Source organism: Triturus cristatus, chromosome 2_2, assembly GCF_964204655.1.
Source record: "Triturus cristatus chromosome 2_2, aTriCri1.1, whole genome shotgun sequence".
Classification (NCBI taxonomy): domain Eukaryota; kingdom Metazoa; phylum Chordata; class Amphibia; order Caudata; family Salamandridae; genus Triturus; species Triturus cristatus.
In genome coordinates this window covers 1,108,820,645-1,108,832,984 of record NC_140582.1, presented here as the reverse complement: position 1 = coordinate 1,108,832,984, position 12,340 = coordinate 1,108,820,645, and positions in this window count along the sequence as shown.

The following is a 12,340-nucleotide window of genomic DNA, read 5'->3' as shown; positions in this document are numbered from 1 at the left end:
CCGGGGCAGAAGAGTGAAGTGAGACAGTGCAGAGTGCAGTGCTCACAGGTTGGGGTGCAAGCAGCAGCTCGGTGGCGGCCACGGTCGTTGTAGTTGGTGAGGCCAGGGTTGCGGTGCAAAGTAAGTCTGCTCTGCCTTCATGACACAGAGCCCACAGCTGTGTCGGTGGCTGTGTCGACAGCTTTGCCTCTCTGTGGCAACTGAAACCCACGGTTCCAGAAGTGATACCAGATGTAAGTGAAGTCTTTGCTGTCCCTGTGAACAGAAGGCAAGCTCTATTTCAAACTCTTGGAGATACTCAGCTAAAAGTGAAGAGAGTTCATCTAGTCTTTTCACTACCCAAGGCAGAAGCAACAACTGCAGGCCAACGCAACAAAGCAGCAAAGGGGCAGTACTCCTCCTGCCAGTTCTCCTAGCTCTTTTCTTGACAGGTTCCTTGATCCAAGTGAGTTCTAAAGGTCTGGGCCCCAATATTTATACTCAGTTTCTCTTTATTCTATGGGGCAGAGAGTGTCTATGTTCAGTCCAAACCAGTTTTGTCCACTCTGGTCCAGCTTCTCGGCAGGAGGTGGAGACAGCATTGTCCAAGGTAGACCAGGCCTATAAAGTGCAAGGGAATCTCCTCCCACTACTCTAAATGCAGTCCAGGTCTAATCAGCCTAGCCCTGACTCATCCAAGAAAGGCAGGGCACACCTCAACCCCCCTCTAGTGGCTGCCTGAAGAGAATGCACATCCCCGGCCCCTGTCACTTTAAAGCCAGACAGTCAATCCACAACCCTGCAGAGGCACACAGGATGGCTAAGCAAGAAAATACCTACTTTCTAAAATTGGTATTTTCAAACACAGAACATAAGAATCATCTTTACTAAACAATGCATTTCTACATTCTGAGTTCAGGCATACTATATATATAACAATCTTTATTCGGCATGCGAAAATACTATAAAAGAAACAATCATATTAAAAAAGAATTGATACAGATATCATTTTTAAAAAGCAATCCATCAGACAGGGTTCTACATAATACAATTTCAATAAATAGTTAAAAAAATTAAAATAAAATATATACATCGTATAAGGGCTATCCCTCAGCAGTCTAATTAATCTTTAAACTATATATCCACCGATTAAAAAGTTAACTGATGTGAGATAAAGGAACCACTGATCAAACAAAATAAAGGAATAGCAGTCGTGAAATCTATGGGCAGCGGCTACCCTTTGTGGCCCTTAATCTAAAAGCAGCTCTTAAAAATGCAGAACAGCGTAAAAGTATCTGGGGCCAATCTTAAAAATCTTAAAAATAGCGAAGCCACCCGTGCTTGTTTGAATTTAGCTTTCTTTAAGATACCCTTTAGGTAAAGACTTCTGGGACGTGAATAAAATGGGCATATCAATACAAAATGAAGGGTGTCCTGTGGAGACCTGTGGTCGCAGCCACAGGGCCCCTTCAACTCTTTTGATGATGTAAACCCTGCCAGCTCTGATAATACATGATGCAAAAGATTTAGCCTGAACCGTGTCATTAAAGAATCTGTTGCGAGCATTACGCAAACAAGACAAGTATGGTTCAATACCCTCGATGTATTTAACAGCTAAATGTTCTCTCTCCGACGGTTTGGCTAACTCTCTGTGTTCCCGCAGCATCAAAGCATGCTTAAAGAACCGGTCCTGGACCAGGGCCTTATCCTGCATGCTCAGTATGGAAGGGTTAGTAAATAGTTCTGCACATCCCATTTCCTCAAAGGACTCCTTCACATATTTTAGCCAAGGGATTTTTAGCCCATAGTCAAGAGAAAGACAGTCTGCTATGACCTGCCTACTTTGAGCCGCCTCCTCATTTGCCCAGATCTTTACCCAACATACTATAGGTTTGACTGCCAGCCTATCCGTGATGTGTTGAACACCCAATTCTGCATGGACAATATGAGCTGGGGTGCTCTGGGGCACTTTTAGCAAACGCCGGAGTTAGATGTTCTCTTCTATCTGCAATTGGGTGGCATTGATAAATCCCCATATCTCACTTCCGTATAGCGCTTTAGCACAGCACATAGAGCTATATAATCTCAGAATCTGTTCTGGGGACTAACGTCCTAGCCTTTGTGCAAAACTCATTATCAAGCCACTGCTGCTAATCATTGCTCGGCATTTCTCTTCTAATAAGTGTTTAAAATGTAGTCGATCATCAAATAAAATCCCCAGATATGAGAAAGTGTGTACCTTTCCTAAGCGATGAGATCCAATTTTATAGTTATAGGATTTGCCTGTTTTTTTCTCCACTTCCATAACATAAGATTTGGTGAGATTGGGGAACAGATCCAGGTTCTCCATAAATGACACAAAGCCATCTATTAAGAGCTGTAGACCTTTTGGGGTACGGGCCAAAAAAACCGCGTTGTTTGCGTAGAGCAAAACAGAAATCCCGCAGGTGCCTATCCTAGGGTAATTAATGCTTGGTCAAGGTCGTTTATATATAGCGTGAAGAGAAAGGAAGCAAATATACAACCCTGCCTGACCCCACTGGAACCCCGGGTCCACCCCAAGCTCATCCAATATTGCCCACAATTTCCCTCGATTAACTCTGTCAAAGGCCGCGGTCAAGTCCATAAATGCCAGGTACATTGTCCCTGGACTGACCACTGTGTATTTGGCTGAGAGGAGGTATAGATTAAGGCACTGGTCGGTGATGAATTTCCCTGGCCTAAAGCCAAATTGGATGTCAGTTAAGGCTCTGTGCTCCTCGGCCCAATCTCTCAGCTGGCTTAAAACCACTCGCCCTAATACCTTTGCTGACACATCAATAAGAGAAATCAGCCGGTAGCATTGTGGGCTGTCCTTTTTTAAAAAATGGGGACGATCACAGCTGTGGACCAAGATGCTGGCATTACTGTGTCCACTGCTGCATTTATCACCCTTGTCACCCTTGTCAGGATTGGCGCCCAGAGGTCCACATTACTTATAAAAAGGTCAGGTGGAATCCCATCTGGGCCAGGGGCCTTATTCCTGGTCAGACCTTCAATTCCTGTTTTTTTGAGAATTTTACTGGGTGTATACTCTGATTCCTATTCTGCTCCCTATTCTGCTCCTGCTGCTGAGCCCCACTTGGTTGATAATTATAGAGACCTTTGAAATGATCACACCACTGCTCTGGCAGGATATTGTTGCATAACGCAGGTTATTAAAGTTATAAAAACAGGGCCTATTTATGACTTTCCAGAAATTGGTAGAGTCATTTAGTGCCATTGCCTCCGTTAAATCTTCCCAGGCTTGACGTTGAAGTTGTGCTTTCCGTCCCTTGACGGCTAGCTTGTAGGTCTTAAGGCAGAGTGCCACCCGGTCCCTGTTTCTTGGAAGGATCTTTAGTGCGTCTTTCAGGTCCCTCAGGGCGTGTGAGCATTGAGGATCAAACCATCTAGGGTTATCTGTTTTAGCCTTGATGGCGGGGGCTCTCAACAAGCTATCAACTATTTGATTTGTGTGATGCCCTTGAAAGCCTCCACCAATTCCACACCTTCCACTTCTTAATCTAAACACCTTAGGATCACCGCTCGCCTTTTTTTAAGAGGGATCTGCAAAAGGCCTCACTATTAACCTGCGTCCATAAGAGTCTTCTACCCGGTCCGTAGCCCTGACCTCCCCTCTCCACTACTGTGAGGTGTTAATGATGACACGATACATCAACAAGAGACAGAGTGAGAGGGTTATGGTCACTGAAGGCGCTATGGTCAATACTAAATCCTGATATGCATTTTTTTAGTGAAGCAGAGATAAAAATATAATCAATAAATGAGGCGCATCCTCTACCTTTAAATGTGGGATGAACCATTTTATCCCGCTTGGCATCGACTAGATCGATCGTTTGTGTTAGCGCATGTGAATCTAGAAGGCCACTAAGTTCCCTGCCCTCCTTTGTGTGTTCCATATGTGGACCGTCCAGCAACGTACAGGACAACCAGACTCCTTGGGATACCCTCAAGTTTGGGCATAGATGACAGTTAAAATCGCCTGCTAGAACCAGCTGCCATACCCACGTCCATTGCTCTTGTGTCTGGGTCAGTCTGGTTTTAAGATTTTGCAGGCTTGCAGAACCCTGTCCCAATGCATTATAAACATTTATAAAAAGTAACCTGTCACCTTTGTTAAAAAATGTGAGACCCTGTGCGACTTCTGAGTCCCATTCCAGATCTGACCCTCTACCCTGTAATGCAAGATCTGCATATATGACCAACCCTCCTCTGGCTCTCCCTGACGCTGCCTTTCGCGCCGGGCAAAAGAGGGTTTTATATCCCTCTAAATAAAGGTTGTTATTTACGGTTTCCCATGTTCCTTGTAGACAAATTATCTGGAATTCCCGTATGTAGCCTAACCATTGATCGTTGACAAACTTGATGGATAAGCTAGCTATATTCCAGGAGACTATTTTTATGTGTTTACCATTGGGCCTTTCTGCACTAGTTGTAGCCCGGGGACTACTGATCCTAGCAGTCATCCTGCTCGTAACGCATTCGGCTTGGCCATTTACGTCCTGATTGTCACTAGTGGGTTGACCTTCAGCTGTCACCAAAACAATCTCTTCTCCCCTCTCTGATGAATCTATATTTGTTATGGCGGGGTCGTGGGCTCTGTCTACTTCCCCCCTCAGACCTAGCCAATCAATGTCATTTAGGTCTCTTAGTGGGGCGAAAGTGTTGTTCGTCGACACCACGTTCGCCCGCCAGTTCACACAATCTTGTTGAACTACATAGCCATGTTGCTGATTTAAGTTTAGTAGTGGCCTCTAAAAGAAACCCAAAGGGAGCATTTTAACACTAGAGTCCGCATCATCTGGGTAGAACCTCCTACTCTGAGCAAAAACCTTATGCACAAGCTCAGGGTGTCTGAGTGTCACAATCACACAGTCCCCCGAAAAGATTTTCCCGGATCTACCGATCCAGGACACCCTTCTTGCCATCAGGATGTGTCTATGATCTCTGATATTATACACTGCATTCCTACACAACCAATGCACTACCTTATTAATCAGTTGTGTAGTGGACTCCTCATTTTGGCTTGTGTGTGCAGTGACACCAGTTAGAACTACAGTATAATACGGACGGGGTGCTGGGGGTAAGTCGAAAACTGGTAGGCCTAGGGTACTCTGCGCAGTTAATGGAAACTTATCTTTTGAACGTTCTTGCGTGTCATCTCCCCTTTCTATCCTTACAGTATACACTTGCTGCTCAGAGTGCCTAAAAGTAGTCCCTATACTATTTTCCTTTTCCCTTGGGCCACTATTGGCGGAGTTTACCTTTGGTCTAGCTAATTTAGGCTGTACAGAGGGGCCCTATTGTCTCTGACCTCTTTCCCTGCTGTGTGTTTCTTGTCCTCTGTTGTATGTTCGCTGTCCCCGTATCCCTCCCGCTCATTTGCTGGCAATACAGCTGGAGCTTTAGCGGCTTCAAACCCCCCCTGAGCAACACATGCGCACCTACGATCCCCTTGGTTAACTAGTACATTAATAGGTACATTAATGGGGTTCAAGAGTTGCGGGAGTTTCCCTTCAATTGAGTCTAGTTTAGATAGAAGGGTCCCCAAGAGAACAACCATCAGGGTCTCCAGTCTTTTCCATTGGTCATGGTTATCCCCAAAGTCCGGGACATGGATATGATCGCCACTGTTAGTGGTTACGTTCACGGCCAACCCTCTGTTGGTTTCAGGGTCACATTTATCATTACATCCTGTTTTCCGGTTCTTGAGACTAGGTTTGTGCTTCTGTCTTTGTAGGACACCTCCCCTTGTGCGCTTTGTATGTGGCTCTCCACTACCCGCTGTCACGGAGTGAGAAGCATTGACTGTACGTTTCCTGACGGCCCCTTTGGATCTAGTAATGACCTTACCGTGGTGCGAATCAACCATGTCGCATGCCGTGGGCGGAGTCAATGTCTCTCCCACCAATATAGGCGGCAGGTCAGGATCAAGGTCAGGGTCCCTTGCGGTATTTTGGGCAGCATTGATGGTATTAATCTGTGTGACTGTAATCCTCTCTGAAGCCGCAACCGCTGGCAATGAAGATGGACAATTGACTATACCCCCGTTAAAACTAGTGGTAGATGTTACAGAGCTAGAATCGACCAGAGATTAATGCGCATCCCTAGGGGATTTGGCCATAACAAGACCTCCCATGGATGACCGTTTTTGGGCAGCAAATGTGTCAAGCAAAAGTCTTTTTTCTAGGAGTTCAATTTTGTGGGTCAAAACCGACTCTGCTCTGATCAAAAAAGCGTCACGGGCGGGAGGGGTGGCCCAGCCCAGCCTCATCCGGTCTCTGATGGGTGCAGGACGGGCCTGCCCTTGGCCCGGACACTCTTATGCGCCTCATGGCACGCCCCTCATGACGTCCCTGGCTCAAGGCTAGCTGGGAGGTTAGTCACCTACCTCCCAGCAGCAGCGCAGATGGTGAGGACAGTCTTCCTTGTTGCAGGGGGTGAGCTCACGGGCTCGGTGGGCTCCCCTGAAGTGCAAGCTCCCGTGTGGCGGCATCAGGGCAAGGTAGGAAAAACAAAGAGAACAGGCATACTAAACTCCATTTCTCTATCTTGTCCCAATGGGAAGATATGCTATGGGACAGTTAGCCTTTCAACAGTGAAAAAATAAAATATACTGTATGTTACTATCAGGGCATGTCACACACACCAGTACATGTCCTACGTTTCAAATACACCGCACCCTACCCATAGGGGTACCATGGGCCTACCTTAGGGGTGACTCATATGACCTAAAAGGGAAGGTTAGGGCTTGCCAAGTGGGTGCACTTGCCAAGTCGACATGGCAGTAAAAACTACATGCAGAAACTGCAATGGCAGATCTGAGAATCCTTTGAAAGGCTGCTCGTGTGGGTGGCACAATCAGTGCTGCAGTCCCACTAGCAGCATTTGATTTACAGGCCCTGGCACTCTCAGCGCGCTTTACTAGGGACTGTACTAGTCCATCAAATATGGCAATCATGGAAACACCAATCCATAATCCAATTTACAATAGGAGCGCTTGCACTTTAACACTGAACAGCAGTGAAAAAGTGCGCAGAGACACTAAAACAGCAAAAACAGAGTCAAAACCAGGAGGCCAGGAAACAAAAAGCCAGAAGAAACACTCCAAAAGATGCCAGGTCTAACAATTTTATCCAGAAATCTAATCTGACCATGGAGATTGACACTACTTTCAGCAGTCAGGCACAGAGAATAATTCCTCTTTTATAAGCAGATAGGCCACTCACCTAATCAACCTTCCGAAGGCTCTTCAAGGTCTTGCTGTTTGTCAACCTACCCACAATAAAAAGAGGGTGAAGATAGTCCTCCGTCCATGTCAATATCATTGCCATAACTTCCCGATGAACTTCTGGTGCGTAGTGCAGCCCTCACATCCCTCTCCATGCTTGTCACAGAGAGGAATACAGGTGAGATGTAGGGAACTCGAGCCCAGAGGTATCCCAAATTCCTATCCTTATCTCAGCCATGAAATAGAAGAAACCCAGTAAGAATTCTGCTTAGGGCTGGGTGGGGTCTTGAGGTAGAATTCACCTAAAAGGAATGACTGGGACTTGGGACATAGGCATAATGATGGTGTTTCCCTTGATGAATGAGAAACTGGGTGAATATGAACAGGTTGGTGAGTTAAGGAAGGCAAGATAGCCGTACATAGCCATACCAGCACATTGATGGAGCCCTTGTCAACAGTCTCCACTGAGGTTTATATGACCAAGGAGCCATACAAGACTCATACTACCTTCTCATCCATCAGTGTCCATATTTGAACAGTGTAGGCTGTTCTAGAATGTGAATAACTCTTCCAAACAACAGTGGCTGAAGGGGGATGATCCATCACCCACCTAAATGTATATTGTGTGCTGATGGCATTAAGACTGTGAGACAGCAACAGCTACCTATCATCAGAACTAAAATACACACAATTGCAGAGGAGCCCACAACATTGCTGTGGTGCAAGTTATTTCCTTATAACTCTTCAAAATGTATGTACTAGATTTTTTAGTCAAATGTGGTATGATCAGTACTTTATTAGTCGTATAGTACTGTTACTGGGGTCTAGAATATTTACTCCCTTATTAAATGAAGTCTCCATTTAGGCCGGCCTTAGTGTTAGAACTGGGCTCACTTGTTTGAGGCTCCCAGACCTGCCCACTCCTCTAAGGGCCAGATGATGCTGTTATCTTTGCCTTTCTTTTGTGCTTGAACTGTGGTGTTCCTGCTTTGCTAAAAGATCTTTCTGGTGCTGTTAGTTTGGTTATAGGTCTCTAAACAGAACTCAAAATTAGCTGTTCTGCAAACTTTACTGGTGTGCCTCTAGAAGACTGTTTTGCATTTTTCAGCCAAGCCTATTTTCCACATTCATTCTCTGATGGCTAGTCATTCCCAATAGGAATTTAAATAATTTAAAATAAGAATTTTAAAGTCCCGCTCTTCTAGACTCAATAAGGCATTCCTACTGAAGACTATGTCTTTGTGAGCAAGATCTTTTCTGTGTTTAACAGCCTCACTTGTGTGACAGCATGCCCACAGCCCTGTTGCTCTCAACTGCCTCTCTGTCATTTACATTGTGCTGCAGTAGGCACATCATGAGGCATATTGACAGCCTAAGGCGGGCATTCTGTTGCATACCTAAAAAAATCTCCTCCTTCCCCTCAAGGGATGTGTGTGTCTATAAAGGGCCATCCGTTCACAAAAAACTCCTGAGTCCACCACCAGAACAGTCCAACATACCACAATCAAAGCTTGGAAGACAGCAGGGAGGGTCGTAACGGAATGGAACAAGAAAGTAAATTCAAAGTAACAGGACTGCTGGTAAGTAAGGAATGTATTACCTGATCATCACTTCCTTGCCCCAGTCCTCATGTCATGAGTCGATACCAAAGCATTCAAGACCTACATCGATTTTTATTTTGTACCACTCACAAAGAAGACCCTTCATCCAGTGGTAGTTTAAAGGTGAGTTTATTCCATTACTCAAAATTAGTTGTTGCTACATAGAAAGCCTGGGCCAACTGTCAGGTATAGCATCTGGACCACGGTTCTATCAACCAGATTTTATCCAACCTCATTGGGCAAACGTATACCTATCCCTGTACTTGTTCTTGTTCCTACACATTCGAGCATAGTGCCCTTTACTTTTGCAGTATCTGCAGATTTGTCCTACAGCTGGACATGGTCTATCATTTGCTAAATGTCAGAGTAAATCACATTTAAAACATACATATTTGTTTTTTCTACATTTTGTGTAACTAACTTAGTTCTGCTTTTGCTACTCTCATTAGGTACTTTATTTTCCTCAGTTCTCTTTACGACCTGCACCTCAGTGGTACATTTTGCAGCTAATTCCTTCATATCTAACTTCATCTCTTCAAATCTATGACAGATATATAAAGCTTTTTCTAGTGTTAAATCTTCTGCAGCTAATCATTTTTCGTGTAACACTGCATCATCAATTTTATGAACCAATTGTTCCATTTTAATACTTGATCACCTGGACTTGGAAGACAAGTTTGGGGTGCTGCAATACCATTCATTTTGTCAAGGAAATTAACTTACTACTTATTGTTCATTACAAGAACGGAGGCTACATTTTGCATTAATCTTTTAATGCAGTCCAAGCAGCCACATACAACACAATATTAAAAGGTTCCAGAACAGAAAATTAGCAACACATAAAAGGCATGAGCCATCAAAATTCTGCCTCTTTTAAATGCGGCTCTGAGCAGATAAGTTGACTTTTATTTCTATTTACCTTATTTAACTTTTGCCTTTAGGTATTTATTGTAGCTTAACCCCACCCCTACCTCTATACCGATCTCCAATCTATGGAGAACCCCTTCCCTATATTTTCAAAGCTTTGATATTCACTAGATATTCCCTAATCCCAAATAACGTTCATTATTGTACCTTCGCTAACCCCCATTGTTGTGTTTACTTAGCCACATACCTGGTAAGTACTATTTCCTATTTTACTAATTCCTATTTTACTGTGATTATCACATTTCTTATTTTATTTGTGGCGTCGCGATTGCATTTCTCTCCCGTTTCTTGTACTCACTTGGGTGATGTAACCATCTTCTTCCCTAACGTTTCGCTCATCGCTATTGATTCATACATTCATATCATCATTATAAAAAATAAAAAAAAGTGACAAGAGATATCTCCTTTAATTTATCTATAAATCATACACAAGTACACCCCTCCCCCCATCTCCCCTCTTGTGGCTTGGTCTTTTCAAACTCCTTTACCAAATCAAATTTATACCTATTCTCCCCATCTGCACCATCTCTGACACTGATTCAGATGACGCTTCTGCCCCTACTCCCAATCTTGATAATGAAACACTTAAAAAATACTACATAAGGAGATGAGGTCTTGCATGATTGAGACATTGTCTCAGGTCATGTCCTCTAAAAGATCGCTCCCCATTGAGAAGGACGAGATCACAGAAATTGTGAACCCACACTACTCTGATGATACCACTGATTTAAGGGGCAAAAGATTGAAGAAACGTAAAAATATTGATCAAGTGACCCCTAGGGCACTATGGGAGGTCCTAGCACCTCATCAAATCTGGGAGGTTTTAGCACCTCATCTATTAATGGAGGTCCCGCAACTCGAACTCCCTGGGTGTCCCTAGCAGCACGACTTACTCGGGTGTCCTTGGTCGCACAAAACAACTGGGTGTCCCTAGTGGCACAAAATATCACAGTGCTCACTACAACATGGGAGACAACGAGTTTAATGATGATGAGTCCTCAGACATACCTGACGAGTATGTCCTAGATCTTGAAGAGGAGGATCAAGAATTTTCCAGTCCATATGAGGAACTCCCATCATCCTCTAAGGACAATATCCTTGACCCCTTGGGTGAAGGAATGTTTTCCACATTCAACCTCAAACGTCCCAGAAGTTCCGAGTGGTCCCCACCAGACCATGTCGCAAAATTGATCAAAACATGGGTAAAAAACCTCTTACAGAGGGACAGTCGGAACATTCTTGGAGCCAAATCAAAGAAAAAAAACCTGCCAAACCCCCAATTTGGACCCCGAGCTGATTAAATTCCTCTTCAAGCTCGGACGAGATCCAAGGAAAGGGATGGAAATATCCCTGAAAGGGTGCCAAGACCCTCTTCTCGACGTACTGGGTCCTTTAGCCAGAATCATAGATTCCGCAGAAGAAAGCCATATCAATGGCACATCTCTTAACACCGATTTGATCAGAGACTGGAGCCAGAGGGCACTAATACTCCTGGGTAATGCAAATTCAAGCCTCAACGCAGAAAGACGAAGAGTCATTCTAACCAACATAAACCCCAAACTCAGTGATATGGCGGACAGAGAACCCTCACAAAACTCAAAAGGGTTACTCTTTGGGGAAGATCTCATTAAATCCTTGGGCAAGTACGTTTCTACATTCACCGCCTTGGATAAGGCCCAACAAAATATGCACAGATTGTTTAAACCTAACCTTTTTGGCAGGGGCGGAAGAAGGGGCCTCTCTTCTGGCCGCTTTAATCAAAGGCTCTATTCGAGATCCTGTGGTTACGGAAGAGGGTACCAGCAGTACAATGTACCTCAATTCTACCCCCAGAGAGGGAGAGGACAACGCGGCAGAGGATTTAGATCCAGCGAAAATTCCAACTCCAACAACTCTACAAGTGAGTACTCTTCCCCCTCTCCCTTCCCCTTCTTTCCCCCAAAAAGTGAGTGGCAGACTCAAATACTTTCTTCACAATTGGAAATTGATCACTCAAGACCCTTGGGTTTTAAACACCGTCAGGGAATTTATGATAGATTTTACTCATACACCTACACAAACCTCTTTCCTCAAAGACATGCCTATCTCTCTAGATAAACAAAAAATACTAGAGGAGATGATCTCCTCCATGCTTCAGAAAGGGGCGATAAAAGAGGTCCCCTGAAAAGCGTTAAGATTTATAAGCACTCTTTCTTGTGCAAAAAAAGGACAAGGGTTGGAGACCTGCCATAAATTTAAGAGAACTAAACAAATACTTTGTCTACAGGCACTTCAAGATGGAGGGCATCCACCTCCTGAGGGATCTACTATAAGAAGGAGACTGGCTAGTCAAACTGGACCTAAAGGATGCTTACTTCACAATCCCAATGGCTGAAAACCACCAACCCGTTCTTCAATTTGCATGGAAAAACCATCTATACCAATTTCATGCTCTCCCCTTCGGACTCTGTTCTTCCCCATGGTGTTTCACAAAGGTCATGAGAACTGTCACCTCTTCCCTATGAGTAAGAGGCATTCGTCTAATCATATACCTAGACGACATTCTTATAATGTCACAAGA